The following is a 21,498-nucleotide window of genomic DNA, read 5'->3' as shown; positions in this document are numbered from 1 at the left end:
GGTAAATGTTGGATAAATAAATGCCTTCTTTGGATATTTTAGAGGAAGGCACTCACTTCTTTTACTAGTATTATTTTTAGAAGAAATAAAATGATGACCAAGTTGTTTTATCAGTGTCATTCATTTTTGGCTTTTACCATATTCTTGAATGTGGTCCTGATACCTGATAACACCCAAGCAATAAAAACGAGTCATCACAACTTTAAATGTTGAGTACAATGAACTGTAAACTCATGTAGAAGCAGGTTTCTTGTGCAGTTTCTGTGTGGTTGTTTGTCTGTTCATTCCTGTGTCCGTTTACAGCTCCTGGACATATCTAGCTAACTGAAATCTATTTAACTCAACCTCTAGAATACATGAAATCAGGACTGGGAACATGTGGGAATCTCAGATAACAGGAGGATTGAGACGGGGAGAACATTAACTCTCTCTTTGCACAATATTTACATGAATTATTAAATGATACATTAAAACTAGCCTTCAAAGAGAGAAATCTTTTTCATACTCCCCGTAGGCTGTATCTCTTTTGCAATAGACGTATTCATGCAAATCGGCAAGCATATTCTATGAAATCTGTTAGTAGCCTTTACAAATGTGGTGTTAGAAGAATCATTGAAAGAAGAGAGAGACTAGATTTCAGAAAAATAAAGAAAAATACACAGTAAAAGTGGCCTAATAAAATTTAAATTTCTAAAATATGATTTCACACATTTTCGTCTGGGTCTAATTTTAATAGATCACCACCGAGATGTAGTTGGGATTTCTGCCAAATTGCTCTAATTTCTTTGCAATGGAAATCATACAAGCTGAGAAGAGAGGGAGGGAGGGAGTGTGTGTGTGTGTGTGTGTGTGCCTGTGTGTGCCAAACAGTCAAATGTTATAAACTCTCCTTTGAGGTAACTTAATTCTACTTGAAATTCTCTAATATGATAATGAAAAATCAGACCTGAAAGATGGTTTGAAAATGAAGAAGAATGGCTGGGAAGTGAGATAAGTTTATGCCTATTAATATTTTTGAGCCCTGCCATTAAAAAAAAAAGAAGTATTCAGAACACCATGTTTTAAATCAATAACATAGCCAAACAAAACAAAACAAAACCCTGCACACACACACACACACACACACACACACACACACACACACACACCCCTTTCTACTAAAGTGTATCTATCTTCCAAGAAAAAAAAAAAAAGACAAGAGTTTCAGGGGATTGGAGACAGCTTTCTCTTACTCAAATCTCATATTATGCTTCTCCGTTAAAGTGCCAGAAGTTTCTTTGCCTAATATTCCTTGATTTCTCTCCTTCTTAGTATTGCTTTCTGGCCTTTGGACAGGCATTTGGGTGGAAGCCAGTCAACACATTATAAGTAAGGAAGTTTGAAAATGACTGGAAATCACAATTACTCCTTGTCACTAGAACAGTGGGAACACTTGTGATTGGGTCTGCATTGCCATCACTGTCTACCCAAAGCTTGATTATTTATTTATTTATTTTTGCTGTGTTGGGTCTTTGTTTCTGTGCGAGGGCTTTCTCTAGTTGTGGCAAGTGGGGGCCACTCTTCATCGCGGTGCGCAGGCCTCTCACTATCGCGGCCTCTCTTGTTGCAGAGCACAGGCTCCAGACGTGCAGGCTCAGTAGTTGTGGCTCACGGGCTTAGTTGCTCCACGGCATGTGGGATCTTCCCAGACCAGGGCTCGAACCCGTGTCCCCTGCATCAACAGGCAGATTCTCAACCACTGCGCCACCAGGGAAGCTCCAAAGCTTGATTATTAAGGAATATTTTCTCTAGGCCTCAAAACTGGATTTGTGGTTTGCCTAATTAATCCAAAGCCATGAGACCAACACTTTAATTGTGATAAATAATTTTTTGTTTTATACGCAGCAACATAGAAATTAGCGATCAATGATTATCATTTTCTGATTTCTATCCCCCAATCTTTTGGCATGTTAGATTAATGTCTATTTTGGATAGGTTCAGTTGTGAAACACTGACATTGAGAATGGACTTCTTTCTTAATCCATCATGGCTTTCTGGTAAAGAGTAAACTCCTCTAAAATTTCTGAGATGGGGCCTTTCGTCAATCCAATGCATAACCTAATTTTATCCCAGCAACAGTTCTGGACCTTCTGATCCTCTCTGTACCACTACTTTTTAGAAGATTCCATCTTTAGTTCAATACTAGATCTTCCTAATTTTCTTTCTAGATCTCAGTACCCTTTGGCAACCAACCTTAAGATCCTTTCCATTATCTTGGAGATATGGAGGTCTGGCTGATGTTTCATCCTCAGTGTTCAAATGAGGACCTCATTTCTGCTAAGTTCTACCCTTGCCTGAATATTACATAGTCCCATCCATTGCAAATCACCAAACATCTCCTAGACTTGGAACCATTAAGCTAACCCATTCTTCTCTTCTCACTGCTTGTGCTGAGGGGTTAGCTTGTCTGAGTCTTCTCTCTTGTACAATATCTCCAGTATCTTCAGGTTCCCATCAAGCACCACAGTCAAGCCTTCAGAAGTCCACACCCACCTCCAAATCCTTCCTACCCTCCCACAGTGTCACCTTTAAATCCCATCTGCATCATCTGAACTGATTGAATACAGGTAAGACTCTACCACAAAGCTTCTCTAGGATGTCATGGATGTATAAGAATGTGAGAGAATCCATAGAGAGGTAGATCACTTCTTAACACAAAAGAAAACCTAACACAACAAGTTTTAGGTGGTGAGTATAGATAATGGTTTCTCATTAGCAAAAAGTTAATGTTCTCTTGGACACACTGGGTTTCATATTACTACCACCACCACCATCATAGTGTAGCTTTATAGTTGGGTAGTGCTTTCTTACATTCGAAAATTCTCTCACCCCTTTTGTTCATTTAACCTCACAAGCACTCATTAGCTTTGACATTTACTAGAGTGCAGTCATTCCTTAAATGGGGTTGCATGTATAATTAGCACTCAGGCAAAAATTGTGTAGAGTCAAAATTGCCCTTAAAAAATATCTTTAAAAGTTCATGAAAATAGCATAAATTATTTTGTGTTTATTTCACTTTCCTCATGACGCCAATCCAACCAGTTTTTCCTACTACGTTGAAAGAGGTCACTATTTCTTTGGTTGAATACCAGATGATGTAATTTATAATCATTTGAGATTTTCTTGTAGAAAAACTATTATTATTGGGCTGACCAAAAAGTTTGTTTGGGGAAGAACCCAATATTATTGTTCTTCTTATTTGCTGAATATATACAGTTGAATTTGCACAAGTTGAATTTGCACATATGACATAATGTCACTGAGGTATTTCCATTTAAAGACAAGAAACATAGGCCAAGTGAGATTAAGAAATTTGCCTAAAGTCACAGCTAGATACTGAAAGAAATGAGTTTATAACCCAGGTCTCCTCCTACTATATCAGGTTCTTTTTCTATTACATGGAAGTTGGCTAATTACTTCCTCCTATGGGAACTGATTGATTGCTAGAATTTGCCTTGTTACATGTATCAAGTAGAATTCTGAAGCTGAGTCTAGGTTCAACAAGAAAGACCATAATAATCATAGGTCTGCCATGGGCAAGGGTAGACAGAAATAACATGCTTGCCTCATATTAAGAATCAGAATAGTTCTTTCCTTTCTCAACCTACCAATACAATCACATGAAGATTGTAAATCCAATAATTAATCATATCTTTCCCATAGGGTTTCAGTTAGATTAGAAGGCTGAAAAAAACAGGAGGAAACATTAACAGAAGAGGTAATTAGTTGACTAACTTTTAAGTGTATTTTTACAATGGACACATTCTTAAAGTATTCATTAACTAATGGAATTATGGCAGTGTGTGATCGCTGCCTCTACAGAATAGGTTAAAAAGTACACGGTCAGAATAGCCTCTTGTCTTTCAAAGAGCTGGGAGGCGGCCCCAGTCCACTTGCCTCCACTGAGAAGGATCAAGGGTCTTATTGATATTCATCGTTCTGTTCACCTAAGCTTCAATAAGCTGCTTCATTTATGAGCTGCCCTAGAGGATGAGGGGAAGAGAGAGAAGAAAATGCTGCCACTGCATGCGGGAAGCAGCCATTTAGACACAGTGTAGAATTAGGTTCATGTTTCCAGGGGGACTTATCTTGACAAAATTCTTTCACCCATCTTCCTTCAAGGCTGCCAAAGACCAAGACCTGTCAGCTCCCCAAGCTTTTCTGGTGTGTGCCCTGCATGGTGGCCCCTGGGTAGGCAATGTGAGGAGACAGCATGAGGATAACCTTGTATACTGCCTCCTAGGAGTCTCCTTCAGAGAACTAGCAGCATTACACTCCCCGTTCACTCTGATATAAGAGGTCATTTTTGCTCCAGTCTGATGGAAAAAGAGGGCATCTGTGTCTGTAATATAGAATAACAAACCTGACTCCATACTGGATCTATTCCTTTAGCTTTAACCCTTGTGCTCTGTTGCCTGTGCTTAGTCATGCCAGCTCTGCACCTTTTGTAAAAGAAATTTGCCTATAGCCTGAAATGTACATGATGGCCCACTCTCAAGGCTCTGACCTTTAAAGGTATAACACTTTTCCATTTCATATAGAGATAAAAAGTTACAAAACAGAAAATAATATTTGTCTTGTTGGAGGTTTACAAGAACATCGTGACCAGACCTACCTGGACAGCTGCAAGAACAAAGGATTTGTGCACCAAGAAGTCTGCAACAACCAGCCACAACCCCTCCTCTTTTAATATAAAAGAAGCTTGAATTCTAACTCAGACAAGATGGTTCTTTGGGACACTAGTCCACCATCTTCTTGTTCTGCTGGCTTTCCGAATAAAGTTACTATTCCTTGCCCCAACAACTTATCTCTCAATTTATTGACCTGTCATGCATTGAGGGTGAGCAGTACAAGCTTGGACTGGGTAACATGTCTACGCTGGAATAGACCACAGAGCAGCTTGATCTTCTGCTACTACCAGGTCCCTGATTTTCACTCAGCTCTGGGACATTATTTTCCTCAACATTTTTACCCTACTCAAGTATGCTACCCATTCTCCTTCACACTGGAGGGAAAACTCTAACTTTCTAAGGTATATGACTAATTTTACTAAAGGTTTGGGTGTCACCAATGGTGGCAGGGTGCAGCAAAGAAACTTTCTGGTTCTTCAGAATTGGAGACCACTTAGTTTGAATAATAGATGTTAACTCTCCTAAATTGTTCCTTGGTTATTCTGGTCTCCTGGATTTTCTCTCTGCCCATTTTCTGCCTTAGTGACCACTGCCTCCTTCATGGCCCTCTCAGCCTCAGACATGTCACACACAGCCCTTAAAATAATACATTGTAAGTGAACACTTACTTTATTTACATGTAAAATCTGTCTGGAAATAAAATATTAAAAATATATAAGAAGTGTGAATTTTTGATACTGTGAGTAAACCCGCCATGGGCCATCCCAGTAGCTATGCACCTGTGTGGGGGAATTGTTCCCTGTTTGGTAAAGAGATACATTTTTCTTCACAGATGTGGCTGGATGAAGACTTAGCCTGGCAGAGACTGTCTAAAACCCAGTTTGTTCTCCCATCCACTGATGTACCGCCTCCCAATTTCTTCATATCAATGGCTCCAACAGTCTCCCAATAATCAAATGTTCACTTCATCTTTAAGGATTCCTTCCACTTCACCTAACACAACATATTGAGTAGTGTGCCAGAGACTGCTTGAATAAAAACATATAAGGCTATCATTCCATAACACTTCCATCAGAATATATGCTTAAGCTTCCATGCTTTCCTCCCCTATGGACACTAACCTAGTCTAGGCTGAGCAATGGTGATCATCTTCTTGCTCATCTTACAGCCCACCCCCTCTCCATTCTTCTTACACATATAATCATGCAGTTCTGAACTGGTTACTCTCCTGATTAGAAGTCTAAATCATTCCCCACTTTCTACCCCCAGAAAACTTAAATCTCGACATCGTTACTAAGGCTCCCCATAACGTACTTCTTACCATCTTATCATCTTCTCTGGATTTTTTACAATTTGAAATTTATATGAAATCTTAAAACTTCCACATAGTATAGGATACTCCTGCATAGTAGCAAAGACTCAGCCTAAACAAAATTAAACACTGAAGATGTAGGAAGAACAATTCCTCTCTACATCCTTTGTTTCTTTTCATGCAAGGGGTATTTGATTAGTAAAATACACTTGGGATGATGGAGTGGTTAGTGGGTCAGAAAATCTGGGAATGTTGAGTTCAGTTTCTCTGCCCTTCCTCTTGGGCCTGATGGCAGAAAGTGCAAGTTTGTTTCTGCATCTCTGTGCTACTGTTACCTTTGACAAGGTGGTTGAGTTTGCCTAATTCTAGAATCCATTTAGTGTTTCCAAGCTATATTCTTGAGTTTAGTCTTCATTGATAATGCAGTGTTTTGCTATATAAAGGGAGTCACACAGTATGTAAACTTTGTGTATGGCTTTTTTAGTATAAATCCTTTGAAATCTGTGGTAGACAGAATAATGTTCCTTCCACCTTGAAAGATGTCCATGTCCTAATCTTTTGAACCTATCAATGTGTACCTCACATAACAAAAGGGACTTCATTGATGTGATTAAATTAAGGATCTTTAGATGAGAAGATTAACCTGGATAACCCAAATGGGCCCAATCTAATCACAAGGGCCCTTAAAAGTGATAGGTGAGAAGGTCAAAGAGAAGTAGTATATGTGACAATGGAAGCAAGTGATTGGAGTAAAACATGGAAGGGGTCATGAGCCAACAAATGCAGGCAGTTTCTGGAAGCTGAAAAAGACAAGATAATGGGTTCTCCCTGAAGTCTCTGGAAGGAATGTGGCCTAGCTAACATCTTGGTTTTAGACTTCAGATTACCAGAACTATAAGAGAATAAATTTGTGTTGTTTTAAGCCACTAAGTATGTGGTAATTTGTTATAGAAGCAATAGGTAATTAATACAAAATCCTTCTTTATTGTGCATATATCAATAGTTTGTTCCTTTTTATTGATGAGTAGTATTCCAAGGTGTGAGGTGCCACACAGATTTTTAATCATTTACCTGTTGAAGGACGTCTAGGTCATTTCCAGGTTTTAGTGATTATGAATAAGTGTTCTATGAACATTTGTAGACAGGATTTTGAGTGAACATACATTTTCATTTCTCAGGAATAAAGACTCAAGTGTGTAATTGTTAGGTCATATGATAAGTACATGTTTAGCTTTGTAAAACGCTGCCAAATATTATCCCTCCTAATTTTTTTGAGGTAACCAAATTAAAAGATACTGCAAAACTGAACTAAAAATGCCTTTGACTATTTGAACTTTAACATAAACCTTGAGCCTCAAAGTTGCATAAGCAAGAAGCAGGATCCAATCTCTATATAGTCCTACTAATTATACACTTGCTAAGCATTTCAAGTATAGTATAGAAGATGATGGACAAAAAGGAATCTCTAATAGTGCTAAGGACAGGATGGTTCCTTCTAAAGAACAGAACTGGGTTCTAACCAAGGAACTACTCCACTGTAGGGCAGAGGGACCTCATAACATCTGCCCAGTGTGATTTGATCATTGCTTTGAAGAACTGACTGGTATGTGCCTCTATTTTCCCTTTTCTGAATGCACTCATTCATTGCAGTTATTCTATCCTATCGCATTCCTCCATGGTGACACTGGAGGTGGAAGTGGAAGGGAGCATATAAGTTGTCTTTTTAATTCACAAATCACTGCATGACAAAGAGCCACATCCAGACCTAAAGCAGAGGAATGCATGTCTCCTGGAATCCTGACTTTGAACTGAATTTTCCACAAGATAGGGCTTTGTTTTCTTTCTCCTGGGGGAAAGATAAGTATGTGTGGTGTGTGAGAACAATGGAATAGTTTGTTTTCTTTTTAATTTATTTATTTTGGCCAGGCCACACAGCAAGTGGGATCTTAGTTCCCTGACCATGTTTCGAACTCGTGCCACCTGTGGTGGAAGCACAGAGCTTTAACCACTGGACCGCCAGGGATCTCCTTGGCATAGATTTTTGGTCACTACTAAAGGAAAACTCTTGGCAACTGCCAGATGTTGTGAAAATACATTTTCTGCTGCCCCTGGCATTTTCTTCCATAGTCTAAATTTCCCAACCTCTTTTAGTTAGGTGTGGCAATGTGACCTATCAGCCAAAGTACTGTGGGCATACATCACTTCCAGGAACCTCCATAGAAATTTCCCGCACATGATCTTCCATTCTCCTCCCACTTCTGCAGGGGAAAATACCAAAGACCTAAAGGATGGCAGAGTCTCAAAACGGAAAGAACCTCAACATGGAAAAAGCTCTTAATGGCCAAATAGAGATCCACTCAATCCCGCACAACTCCATTGATCTGTGATATATTTGAAGAATAAACTTTCACTATGTTAAAATTCTGATAATCTGGGATTTATCTGTTAATAGCTGTGAGCATTGCCCAGCCTGATACACTTATCTTATCCATAAATAATTCTAATATTTCCTCAATATTATCTTTTCTAGAGTTTGCATAGAAGCTACTCTTCTTCAGGTTAAGGAAATTTCTATTTCTGCTTTTCTAAGAGTTCTTAACATAAATATGTGTTGAATTTTTTTCAAAATGCAGAAGACTTTTTTTTCTGTAGCAATTAATATAATTATATTTTTCCTTCTATCCTACACTACAGTGAATTGTATTCACAAATTTTCCATTGTTAAGCTACCTTCATATCCTTAAATAAAGCTTATTTGTTTTATATTCATTCATGCTGGATTTGGTTTTTATTTGTGATTTTTGTGTCTATATTCATAATCTCTCTAGATGCTTTCAATGCAATTAGTCCACATGGATATCAAGTCAGATGTAGGCTTATGGAGAAACTCATCCATAAGTAACACCCTCTTCTGCGTTCCTTGCTCCCTTGTCCCTGGGTTCTTCCAAGTCTTGGCTTATTTCTTGCTTTGATGAACCTATTTTGTTCCAACTTACCAAGCTTACTCTGCTCAGTTTTATGCTCAATGACATATGTTCAACATTCTCTTGGCTCCGAATAAGACATAGCCTTACATCCAGACTCTATCCTGCAAAGTCCACAAACTTGAGACAAATGGAGGGACTAATGTTGTCATCAAATAAGACTACTTGATGTTTGCCTAATCCTCTTTCCTTATCACTGTCTTTTGTACTTTGCATGTATTGGTCCCTCTACCTAGAATAGCCTTCTTTCTCATTTCTGCATTTCTAAATTCTATTGCTTCTTAAGATTTCTCACTCCAATGCTATCTCCTCCATGTAACATTTCCTCATAAACTCCACGACATTTTGAATTTTTCTTGGTAGAGTTTGTGCTTATCCTTTAGTTATCTATTGCTACAAAACATTATCTCAAAACTTACTGATTTAAAATGACACAAAACATTTATCATCTCACAGTTTCTATGGGTCAAGAATTCAGGAATGGCTTAAGGGTTTTTTTTTCCTGGTGTTTCTCATAGAGTTACCATCAAGAAGTGGGCTTGACTGGACTTGGAGGATTGGTTTCCACACTGGCTCCCTCACATGGCTGTCAGGTCCGTGCTGACTATTGGCAGGAGCCTCAGTTTCTCTCTACATGACCTTTATATAGGGCTGCTTGAATGTCTTCACAACATGCAACTGACTTCCTCCAGAGCAAGCGGTCCAAGAGCAAGGCAGAACTGCAGTGCCCTTTATGACTAAGCCTCAGAAGTCACTTGCTGTTACTTCCTCCATATCTCATTGGTAACACATGCAGTCACTATTCAGTATGGGACAGCACTAGAGGAGGGTGTGAAAACCAGGAGGTGGAGAGCATTGGAGGCCATCTTGAAAGTGAGAACTATACTGTTTTGTGTTATGAATTTTTTTTTTTTTTTTTTTGCGTAATGAGGGCCTCTCACTGTTGTGGCCTCTTCCTTTGCAGAGCACAGGCTCCGGACATGCAGGCTCAGTGGCCATGGCTCATGGGCCCAGCTGCTCCACAGCATGTGGGATCTTCCCGGACCGGGGCACGAACCCGTGTCCCATGCATCAGCAGGCGGACTCTCAACCACTGTGCCACCAGGGAAGTCCTGTTTTGAATATTTTTGTTTATATCCTATCAGCCCTAGGGAGAAATTTATATTTGAGCTCTGTTTTTCATCTTTTTATCTTTTACCTACAATAGATACAAAATTCACGTTGAATGTTGAATGAGAGAACAAATAAATTTAAAAAATGATGGTAGGAAGCTTAGGAGGACATCATAGAGATTACTGGTACTCCCATTGAATAGTATCTTCCAGACAGACATACCTTAGTCATAGTTCTTGGAACAGGAGCAGCAGTGCCTGTTTGAAAATGACTGTAACTGCAAAAACAAAGTAACCGATCTTTGGTATTTCACTTCTCCTTAATGAGTTTCATATGTACCATTCAAAAAATATGTGTAATAGGGGAAGGCACTCAGTCCTTGAAATATATCATGCTTAGAAATGTTTCTGTCATATAGAGGTATCTACCATCATAAAGTAAAATACTTCCCTTTATGGAAAAGATTGATGACAATTTAGTTTAATATGTCACATTTCTATTTTGTACCAATTTTACTCCAGTTTTTATGCTTGGTACTAAGATTTTAAAAAACCCTAAAACTAAATCATTAAGTCATTCTTTCTGTAAAGGAATTCACTATACATTGCAGCACCTATAAAATGAAAATGATGCAGAATTTATAGAGTTAAGACATAGAAGAAAAGTACTGAAGTTTTAACATATTCAATTATCCAGAAAAGCAAATCCAGTTTGGTTTTGTTAATAACACTGAAATTTGCATGACACTCTTAATTAAAACAGTTGAGAACACATGTTGTTCGCTTCATGTCTATATATTTCCTCTGGGAACAAGTCAAGCTTTATGATAAAGCATAATGAAAGTAATTTATATGTAAAACAATAAATCCAATTCTCTAACCTAGAATTTTTCAAATGAGGTATTTTCAGATCTCAGAGTCTCTCTGGGAAAGAGAGTGGTACTGGTTAAATTGTTAATTACTAGGACTCACTTCAAACCTAAAAATGAATTTCCTAGTGGGAGGCCAGGATATTTTTCATAAACTACTCAGGTAATATTTATACACACTAACTTTGGAAACCAGTTCTCCAACAGTAGAAGTCAGTGTATAATAAGTGATGAGGGCAAACTTCTAGATTTATGTACAGAACCCACAGCTTAGAAAAACTTTTCTCTGTGACCTTCCAAGTACCTGGAGAGTGTGAAAACTTTCAATACACTTCCCTCTAGACATTGTCATATGAATCCTTTCCTCATCTAGAAGTCATGGCCTGAAAAGAGAATAATAATGCCTACGGCCACAAAATGAGTCAGAACATTTCTACGTAGTCCGGGACAAGCAAAGGGGGAGTTTTGAGGGTTTTGTTTTTCCTCTCTGTAGCTTTACAAAACTGCCGTCAGAACAGGTGTGTGTTTGGAGCTGAGTCCAATGGTTTCCTCTACTGAAGAAATCGTATCTCTCCTTTTTATTTTCTTTAGACAGCTAGAAAGGAGATAGGGTAGTGAAAAGATAAAAAGGAGAAAAAGAAAAAGAAAGGAAAAGACAAGGCAAGAAATGCTGTGGAGCAATTTGTACACACTCCCTCACAAGCATAACGTTGAAGCTGACCAAATTTCTGCAGGTCTGTTTTCCATACCACATACATTCTATTCCATTCTGGGAGCCATTCTGGGAACCATTCTGGGAAGTGGTAGAGGAGAATCAAAGAGACCACGAACATCCACTCTCTCACCCAGTAAATCTCCCTTATAAGAAGAGGTACATTCATAAAAGAGTTTTCAAATATGCTTTCTCCTAAAAATGAAAAGAATGCTCTAGATTGTCAAAGCAGCACCTTGTTTCATTTCACTGAGCCATTGATATATGTGAACACAGGTTATAAAGATGCTAGAAACAAACTTAAGAGAGGAAAAAAACCCCACTTTACTTGTATTTCAATTAATTTATATTGAATTTTCTACCATCTTCCTCTTAGCTTCATTTCCATGACTACAAAAGTGCTTATACCCTGGCCAGGATAATCCATGGAAAAAAATGCACCCTCAAATCTCAGTGATGTAACAAAGGTTTGATTTTCTTGTATCACAGGCCACACAGGGGTACAAGTCTAGTGTGATTCTATTTCCAGGTTAGAAATAGAAGACCAAGGCAGGAAAAGAGAACAAGAAGAAACAGGTACTGTTTCTTCAAGTGTCCAGCCAGAAGTGAAATGTATTTCATTGGCCAAAGGGTCACCTGACTTCAAGAGGGAGGGTAGTACGATACAACTATGTTCCAGAAGGAAGAAAGTGAAGGTAGTTGGTAACCAGCACTAATGACCACAACAGCCTGCCCCAATCAAACTTAATATACTCCTTTACCAAGAAACTGGATTCCCACCATGAAGCACTTTTATTTTCCTTTTTCCTATTTTTAATATTCCTTACATAATGAGCTGCTGATAGGCATTTATTCAATTTTATTTAATATATACTCAGACATCCTATTATTCTTTTTGTATATGATTCACCATTCATATGGGAATGCATATCAATAGCTCCTATTATCACTGTGGTTTTGTTAAATATTCCTTACATTTCTTTATCATGTTTGTGTGAAATATATATATTTCATAGTTATTATAGTCTTTTTTAATGGTCTGTGCCCTCATAGGTAGAGCAGGAGTTAGTCATGTGAGGACAGAAGACAGGTGGGTAGAGTAAAGGGGTGAATCCTAGACGTAGGAAAAATCGGCATTCATGCAGATTGACTACAAACATGGGGCTTGTACCAAGAATTACAAGCGATAGCTCTTTGCTTGATGGGTGATAGTATTGGACAAAGAATGGTGAGAAACCAGACTAGAGGTTTAGGTAGGAGCTGGGTCATAGTGTACCTTTTATGTCTTTCTTATTCCTGAGATGATTATGATGGCTGAAGAAGAAAATTAAATGTAATAACCCTCAAAAAAAACGTTGGGAAAATGACATGATCATTAAAGTCATCTTGAAATGAAAGAAAGCAAAGAACATGTTCAACCAAAATGACTTTCATCTCAGTTATGGAGCCACTGATATTACAGAAATTACTATTGGCATGCGGTTATGTTACTCTAGAAGCACTAAATAACATGATCTGGGGGAAAGACTGGGCACATAAAAATTCATGCCCTATTCCTTCTTTTGGTCGTTAAGTAGTTCTATAGCTTTAGATAACTCAGATAACCTTTGTGTCTCAGTTTCTCCATAAATAAGATTGATATTTTTATAGTTTTCTTATTGAATGCATAAGGTTATGACATAATGGGTGTGTAAAGGTCTCATGAAAAATAAAATTAAAATTAGCATAAATAATCAAGGTATTCTTGATCTCCATGATAAACAATTCATAACGACATGCCATCAATATTCAAACTAATAAAAATCTGACATTTAGTTCAGGCCATCAGTACTGATGAAATATTCTGTTAGATTTTTTTTATGATAAACTCCATCAAGACTATAATCACTTCCTTAATAAAAAAAATGTAATATTTGAAGATCAAGCCTCTCAAAAATTAAACTAATGTAAACTGGACCAAATTTTAAATAGTTCTTTTAGATATACATATGTACATATGATTTATATAAAAGTGTCTCATCATTACTGGTTGTTAGGCTTTTATTTAAAACCTCATCAAAATAAGTAGGAAGATCACTTTTGATTCTGGAATATGCCATTTTATAAACTATAGTAATTTTCTATTAATTATAACTGTTGACTCCTTGACCAATCAGAACATTTTCTATCAGTTTAATTATTCCTCAAGAATCCCATTTACTTTGTCAATAATCAAGATAAATGCCATCAGTGATGAAATTTTATGTGCCATTTAGTGAAGGTTGTGTTAATTTGAAAGCTAAACCACTTCTACATGTCGGTTTTCAATTTTGTCCTCATGATGCTTAGTGGTATGTCTAGAGCTAAGAGAATCTTGGGAACCAAAAGTACCAAGAAGTGTGGGTCATCTAAATAAACCCTAAAGAGGTGGAATCATCATATCTCTCTACAAAATCCAATGCACTGGTAAGGATAAGGCTTTGCTTTCCTTTTTAAACAAAATACACTCAACACGTATGTATTGAGTACTTAATATATACCCAGTACTGTAATCACTCTAGGAATTTCAGAGGAAAAGTAAGGTAGCCAATATCTCTGACCACAAGATGTGTATAGTTTTTCTTTTAAACTAAGGTAAAATTTACATATAGTAAAATGCCCAGAATATTGCATGAATATTGACAAATGTGTTCACCGGTATAAACGAGAACCCAGTCAGGGTACAAATCATTTCTATCATCACACAAAGTTTCTGCATGTCTCTTTCCAATCAATCTACCATCCCTCATGGGCAACCACTGTCCTAATTTTGAGTAACATACATTAGATTGGGCTGTCTTAGAACTTCATAGAGGTGGACTCCTATAATTCTTTTCAGTCTGGTATGTTTTGTTTTCATTTAGTGTAATGCTCTCAAGATTCATCAATATAATTTTATGTATCAGTAGTCCATGGTTTTTCATTACTCAGATGATACTCCATTGTGTGAAAATGTCACATTCGTGGTCTCTGTTTTTGAACATTTGAGTTATTTTCTGTTTTAGCTATCATTAATAATGCTGCTGTAAACATTCTATAAAGGATTTTTTGTGGATGTATATGTATATTTCCCTTGGGTAAATATCTAGGAGAGAATGGCTGGATTGTATGGTGGGAGTATGTTTAACTTTAAAGGAAATTTCCAAATAGTTTTCCACGGTGGTTGTAGTATTTTACATTTCAACTAGAAACGTTTCATTTTTCTAGTTGCTCCATAGCCTCACAACATTCGTGCTGTAAGTGAAGTGGTATCTCCTTGTGTTGTGGTTTTAACTTACATTTTCCTTTTCCTATGCTTATTAGCCATTTCTATAACTTCTTTTGGGACACTTTGGTTCAAGGTTTATTTATGACTTTTAAAATTGGTTTGTTGCATTAATACTGAGTTTTAGGAGCTTATAAAATATATTCTGAATGTAAGTCCTTTGTTAGATATGTGTATTGCGAATAGTCCTCTCAGTATGGGGATTGTTGTTTACATTTTCTTAATACTGCTGTTATTTCTTTGATGAGGATAATTATTTAATTTTGACAAAGTCTGGTTTATAATCTTTAATTTTTTATAGTTAGTAATTTTTCTGTCTTCCCTTAAAATTATTTTCTTACTATAAGATTGTAAAGACAGATACTAAATTTTACATTTAGGTCTGTGATACACCTTGAAAAAATTTTGTTTGCTGTGAGGTAGAGATCAGTGTTCACACTTGTCCATTCATTTATCTAGTCATTCCACTATTATTTGATGAAAAAATATTTTGCACGTTAAACTGCCCTGAAACCTTGTTGACAATCGGTTGACTTTGTATTTATGAATTTATTTCTGGACTCTATTCTCCATTGATCTATTGGTCTATCCACAAGCCAAAACCAACTGTCATTGTAACTTTATGGTAAACCTTGAAATAGGGTAGTATAAGTCTTCCATTTTCCCCCCTTCTTTTCCCAGACTATTTTGACTTTTCTACATCCATTGTATTTCCATATAAGTTTAATAATTTACTTGCCAAATTCAATAAAAATTCCTGCTGGGGTTTTGATTGAGATTGCATTAAATCTACAGATCAATTCGATGAGAATTGGTATCTTAACTCAACAATATTGAGTCTCCTAATCCAAGTGCACATTTGCTGGACCAGACCTTCACTGTCTTCCAGTCCTACACACTTTTGTATCTCTGTTAAAGCTCTCGGTCCTACAGTAAACACTCTCTATTTGGCCTTGTGGGTTTATTCCCTATCTATGTAGGCACAGCCCACCTCTCAACCATGAACCCAATGGAAACTCCCATGCAGACCCTGGGTCATACCGTTTCCTTAGCTCTTTCCCCTCTGGCACCATACTCCACCATTTCCATCCCCTTCAGCAACACTGTACCATAGTCTCAGCTGTCTCAGCTCTGCTGGAGTCCACCTCTGTGTGCAGCAGTTTGGAATGTATGTCCAGGAAGAAAGCCAGGACAAACAAATATGGTACTAACCTTGTGTTTTTTTTTCTTTTTCTGAAAGATCACAATCCTATGTTGCCTGTTGTCTAATACATAGAAACAGCTGCCTCAGAATTTGTCCAATTTTATGATTGTTTTTGGTGAGAAGGCTAGTCTGGTATCAGTTACATCATCATGGCAAGTAGCAGAATTATAGCAATTTATAGTTTTAGTCAGACAAACATTGAACATGAAATTTCTGAATTTCAAAAGGAAATACTATACACCTTGTAGCAGGCAGTTAAGGGGTAAATCTCCATAGTTTAGAGGTTCAAAAGAGGCTTCTTGTAGCAATTGATTTTAAGTACAGACCTTAAAATTGAAGTGGAGTCAGACAATAAAAAGAGTGGGAAAGAGTTAAAGTGCTCTGTTTTTTAACTATGAAGCGTGAAGTCTATGATCAGATGCTATTGCCAAGGAATCAGTGGGCAAGGCTCAAGCATGTATGAAAACACCATTATATTCCTTGAATATTCTTCTCTCTAGGGGACCATCACTTGCTTCTGGAAGGAGATATGCTTCAGACTGCTAGGACTCCCAGTAACTGAAATTTAAATAGGATTTCTATTTATGGATACTTTCTATCTCAAAATGTTTTGTGCCAAATTATCTAGATAATTCAGTATCCTTTTTTATGAAGTTATATTTTTTCCAGATAATGGAATAAAAAATGTAATTTTTTTTTAATTTTTTTTTTTTTTCGGTACGCAGGCCTCTCACTGCCATGGCCTCTCCCATTGCGGAGCACAGTCTCCGGACACGCAGGCCCAGCGGCCATGGCTCACGGGCCCAGCCACTCCGTGGCATGTGGGATCCTCCTGGACCAGGGCACAAACCTACGTCCCCCACATCAGCAGGTGGACACTCAACCACTGCGCCACCAGGGAAGCCCTAAAAAATGTAATTTTAAACTAGAATGAACTGAGAGGACTTTCTATGTTCAAAATTTCTCAGAGGACGTCCATATTTAATTTGTTTGAGGAACACAGAAATCTCATGTTAATTTTCACCTCTACTCAAAGAGAAAATTTTAAAATATATTCATAAATTAAATTGCACCCATCCCCTTATTTCATAAAAGAAAATACAGTATCCTGTTTTATAAATGACAAATGAAGTGGTTTATAATCTCTGTCTTAGTTCGTCCACTGGAGGCTGGCCCAAGAGGAGCAGAGGAAATCCCTTCTCCATCATGTGGATTTCAGTTATGTATTGTTGTAGCTCCCTAAGAATATGAAAAACTTGTATATGGTATACTTGGGGTTTACTTTTTTCTTATGTTTAGTAACATAAAAGATTAGTACAATTTTTCTGATATACTCACTCCTCTATTGAAAATTTAAATCACATTAGGAATTCCTCGTATTCAATTAAATTTCATTCCCTATGCCCTTCAAACACCAGGAGAGAAGGTATCAGACAAAAGGAAGAGTTATTAGCCAAGAATGTAATCTCAATGTGTCTCATTATTCCATAGTTTTTAGTGTCTTTCCCCTCTTTTGTGCCTTAGAGATGGTAGTCAAGCTACATTCATACTTGCAAACTTATGGTCTATTTTAGATTTGTAGTTAGACCAGGTGTATAAAGTACTGTGTTTACTGTGCAGTCATATATATTTATAGTGCTCTGAAGGCTAACTTTTACTGGAGGTATTAAACCTATAGACTCAGGTCATACTCCAGACCATGTTGTCTGAGGCTCAGAATATACAAAACTATCTGGTCATTTTTGTTTTTTGTTTTTTGGGTTTTTTTTTAACATATACTCAACTCACTGGTTGAAATCTCAGCAAACCTGATGTCAAGTCAAAAGATTAAAAATGGGATTGATTCTCTCCCTATGTATGTCCATATACCCATTCATGAGAAATTTTAATGAAACTGCCAGGATTGGAAATTTGACAAAAAGCAAGTTTAGTTATTTAGATAATTTTAATGTAATTTTCAAAACTAAAGTCCTTTTTAATTTTTTAAATAAAACTTTAAGTCCGCGTCCTCATTCCTGTCCTGCCCCTAGGTTCTTCATAACCCTTTTTTTTTTTTTTTTTAGATTCCATATATATGTGTTAGCATACAGTATTTGTTTTTCTCTTTCTGACTTACTTCACTCTGTATGACAAACATGAGGACACGGGGAGGTGGAAGGGTAAGTTGGGACGAAGTGAGAGAGTTGCATAGACTTATATATACTACCAAATGTAAAATAGATAGCTAGTGGGAAGCAGCCACATAGCACAGGGAGATCAGCTCGATGCTTTGTGTCCACCTAGAGGAGTGGGTTAGGGAGGGTGGGAGAGAGATGCAAGACGGAGGAGATATGGGGATATATGTACATGTATAGCTGATTCACTTTGTTATACAGCAGAAACTAATACACCATTGTAAAGCAATTATACTCCAATAAAGATGTTAAAGAAAAAGACAGAAAACAAGCGAAATTTTATTTTAGAATAGACTTAGATTTACAGAAAAGTTGCAAAAAGTGTAGAGTTCATATATCTCATACCCACTTTCCCCTATTATTAACATATTGCATCAGTATGGTAAGTTTGTCACAATGAACTAATATGTATACATCATTATTAATTAGAGTTTGTACTTTATGTAGACTTCCTTAGATTTTACCTATTGTCCTTTTTCTGTTCCAGGATCCCACAGAGGACACCATATTCCTTTAGCCATCATGTTTTCTTAGGCTTTTCTTGGCAGTGACAGTTTCTCAGATTTCCCTTGTTTTAGGTGACCTTGGCAGTTTTGAAGGGTACTTGTCAGATATTTTGAAGACTGCCCCTCAGTTGCTTGTGTCTGATGCTTTTCTCATGGTTAGGCTGTTCTTATGGGCTTTTGGAAGGAAGACCACAGAGCTTACGTGTCATTCTCATCACATCAAATCAAGGATATGTACTAGACTATCAAAATGAGTTATCACTACTGATGTAGATCTTGATCACCTGGCTCAGGTGTGTCAGGTTTCTCCACTTTAAAGTCGCTTTCTTTCCCTTTCTTTCCACACTGTCCTCTTTGGAAGGATGTCACTATGTCCAGCCCATGGGCAAAGTGCCTGCATAATTTGAAGTTCTTCTCCACTGAAGATTTGTCTAGTCTTTCCCAGTTGTTTATTCAGTAACTTATATCAGTACAGACTCGCAAATACTTCCTTATACTTGGGTCATAATCAAATACTACTTTATTTCGTTGCTCAAATTATTCTAGCTTTGTCCTGGGACAAAAGCTTTGTCCTGGGAGCTCTTTAAGTGGGCTCCTGTGTACCCTTGACACATCCCAGTCATTGAGATGTTGTTTTTCATTTTTGTGGTTGTTTTTGAAATGCAACAGAGAAAAGAAATGTTAGGAAAAAAATTCAAGTTCATAAAGATTTTGGAAAAACATATGTATGGGTGAATATTTTTTTCTGGATATGGGAGTTTCATTATGATACCAACAGTAGATTGCCACTGCAATGGGTCCAACAATAGGGAAAATGTTGATGACATTTCTAGGAAGTGCAGGTTTTTAAAAATATTGGTAAATGATGGAGTCAGGAAAGACTCCTGGTTTCTGACCATTGAGCTGACCCTCTGAACCTCTTCACTTTATAGTCACATGTGCAGTGTGTGTTGATAAGATGTTCATTAAGCTGATCTCTATGAGATTTGATATAATAAAGGACTTTATATGCAAAGTGTTATGTGAGCTCTGAGAGGAGGTGATATTGTTACATCTTGAAGGTAGTTTCAAACTTCAGCTGTATGTAAATAGCACTTGCTTGGGAACAGAGGCACAAGACTGCCTGGGGTGTTTAACCAATAGCAGGAATTTGTTTACAGAATGGAGAAGGGCTCTTTCCAGTGAAGGGTAGCTTTTTTTTTTTTTATCAGCAGCAACAGCTTAAGAAGAGGAAGTCATCTTCATGATCCTTAGTACCTTGCACTGTGAAAAGTGCCTCTATTCTTCTCCAAGCATATTGAAATGCATAGTTTTCCACCCTAATGGAGGAGAGGAGCAACAAGGATTATTTAAAACAGTGACTAATTCTATTTCCCTCTCCAATTAGCCTGAGTTTAAGGAAGTGGAGAGAGAGAAATGTGATGATTCCCAAAGAACTGGCACTGTTTCAAGTGCTTTGAGAGATAGGAAAGGAATATGAAATATGTTCCAGGTATGAAATTAACTGTTTGTCAGTTGGAAGGGCAAGATTAATACAATTGAAATGAGAATTAACAGCTAAATTGTGTGGCACTGCCCACCTGCCCACTGTCGTAGCTAATTCATCATGGATTTATTTTTGAATATGCTTTTGACTCAGAATAGGAAAGTGATAATTTGAAAAGAACACAAACTACTTTCTTTGCTTGAGAATAAGAGGCTGACTTCTGAATCATTGTTTGCATTTTCCCCTCAGCATGGTCATTATAGATATGAACTGTACACAGTGTGGGGTAGTTCTAGACATGTTTTCTAAACAAAGACTTCAAACCAGTTGATAGCCTTGAATATTTGTGAGATATATATACATATATATATACACACACAAACACACACAATGGAATACTACTCAGCCATATAAAAAAGGATGAAATAATGCCATTTGCAACAACATGGATGGACCTAGAGATTATCGTACTAAGTGAAGTAAGTCAGACAGAGACAGACAAATATCATATGATGCCACTTGTATGTGGAATCTGAAATATGATACAAATGAACGTATTTACAAAACTGAAACAGACTCACAGACATAGAAGACAAACTTCTGGTTACAAAAGGGGAGAGGTGGGGCAGGGATAAATTAGAAGTTTAGGATTAGCCGATACAAACTACTATATATAAAACAGATAAACAATAAGGTCCTACTGTATAGCACAAGGAACTATATTCAATATCTTATAATAAACTATTATGGAAAAGAATCTGAAAAAGAATACATATCTACTCATACATATATATAAATATATATACATATATATGTATATGTATAACTGAATCACTTTGCTGTACACCAGAAAGTAAAACAACATTGTAAATCAATTAAAAAAATGATAATTGATATGAAAATATGGCACCTGATACAATGTAGCCAATAAATATACATTGCATTGCATGCCTCCAGGTGCGATGAAAGATCAACTGGTTCCCTTAAAATCACAAAAGTAGAAGAACAATAGTGAGTCAGCAGAGCTCACTACCCCGGCTGCTAACAAGGTGCCTCCTTGAAGTCCTAGTATCTTGGGCTTCTCTGCACACCTTTCACTGGTTCCTGGCAAGGCACTTTTCTCCAATTCTCAGAATAAGCATGACAACCTTCTCAAGTCTCACTAGTTCCCTTTGGTTCCACCCAC

The sequence above is a fragment of the Mesoplodon mirus genome, assembly GCF_964341445.2.
Source record: "Mesoplodon mirus genome assembly, chromosome: 8".
Classification (NCBI taxonomy): Eukaryota; Metazoa; Chordata; class Mammalia; order Artiodactyla; family Ziphiidae; genus Mesoplodon; species Mesoplodon mirus.
The sequence above is the reverse complement of the archived record's forward strand: the minus strand, read 5'-3'. Positions refer to the sequence as shown.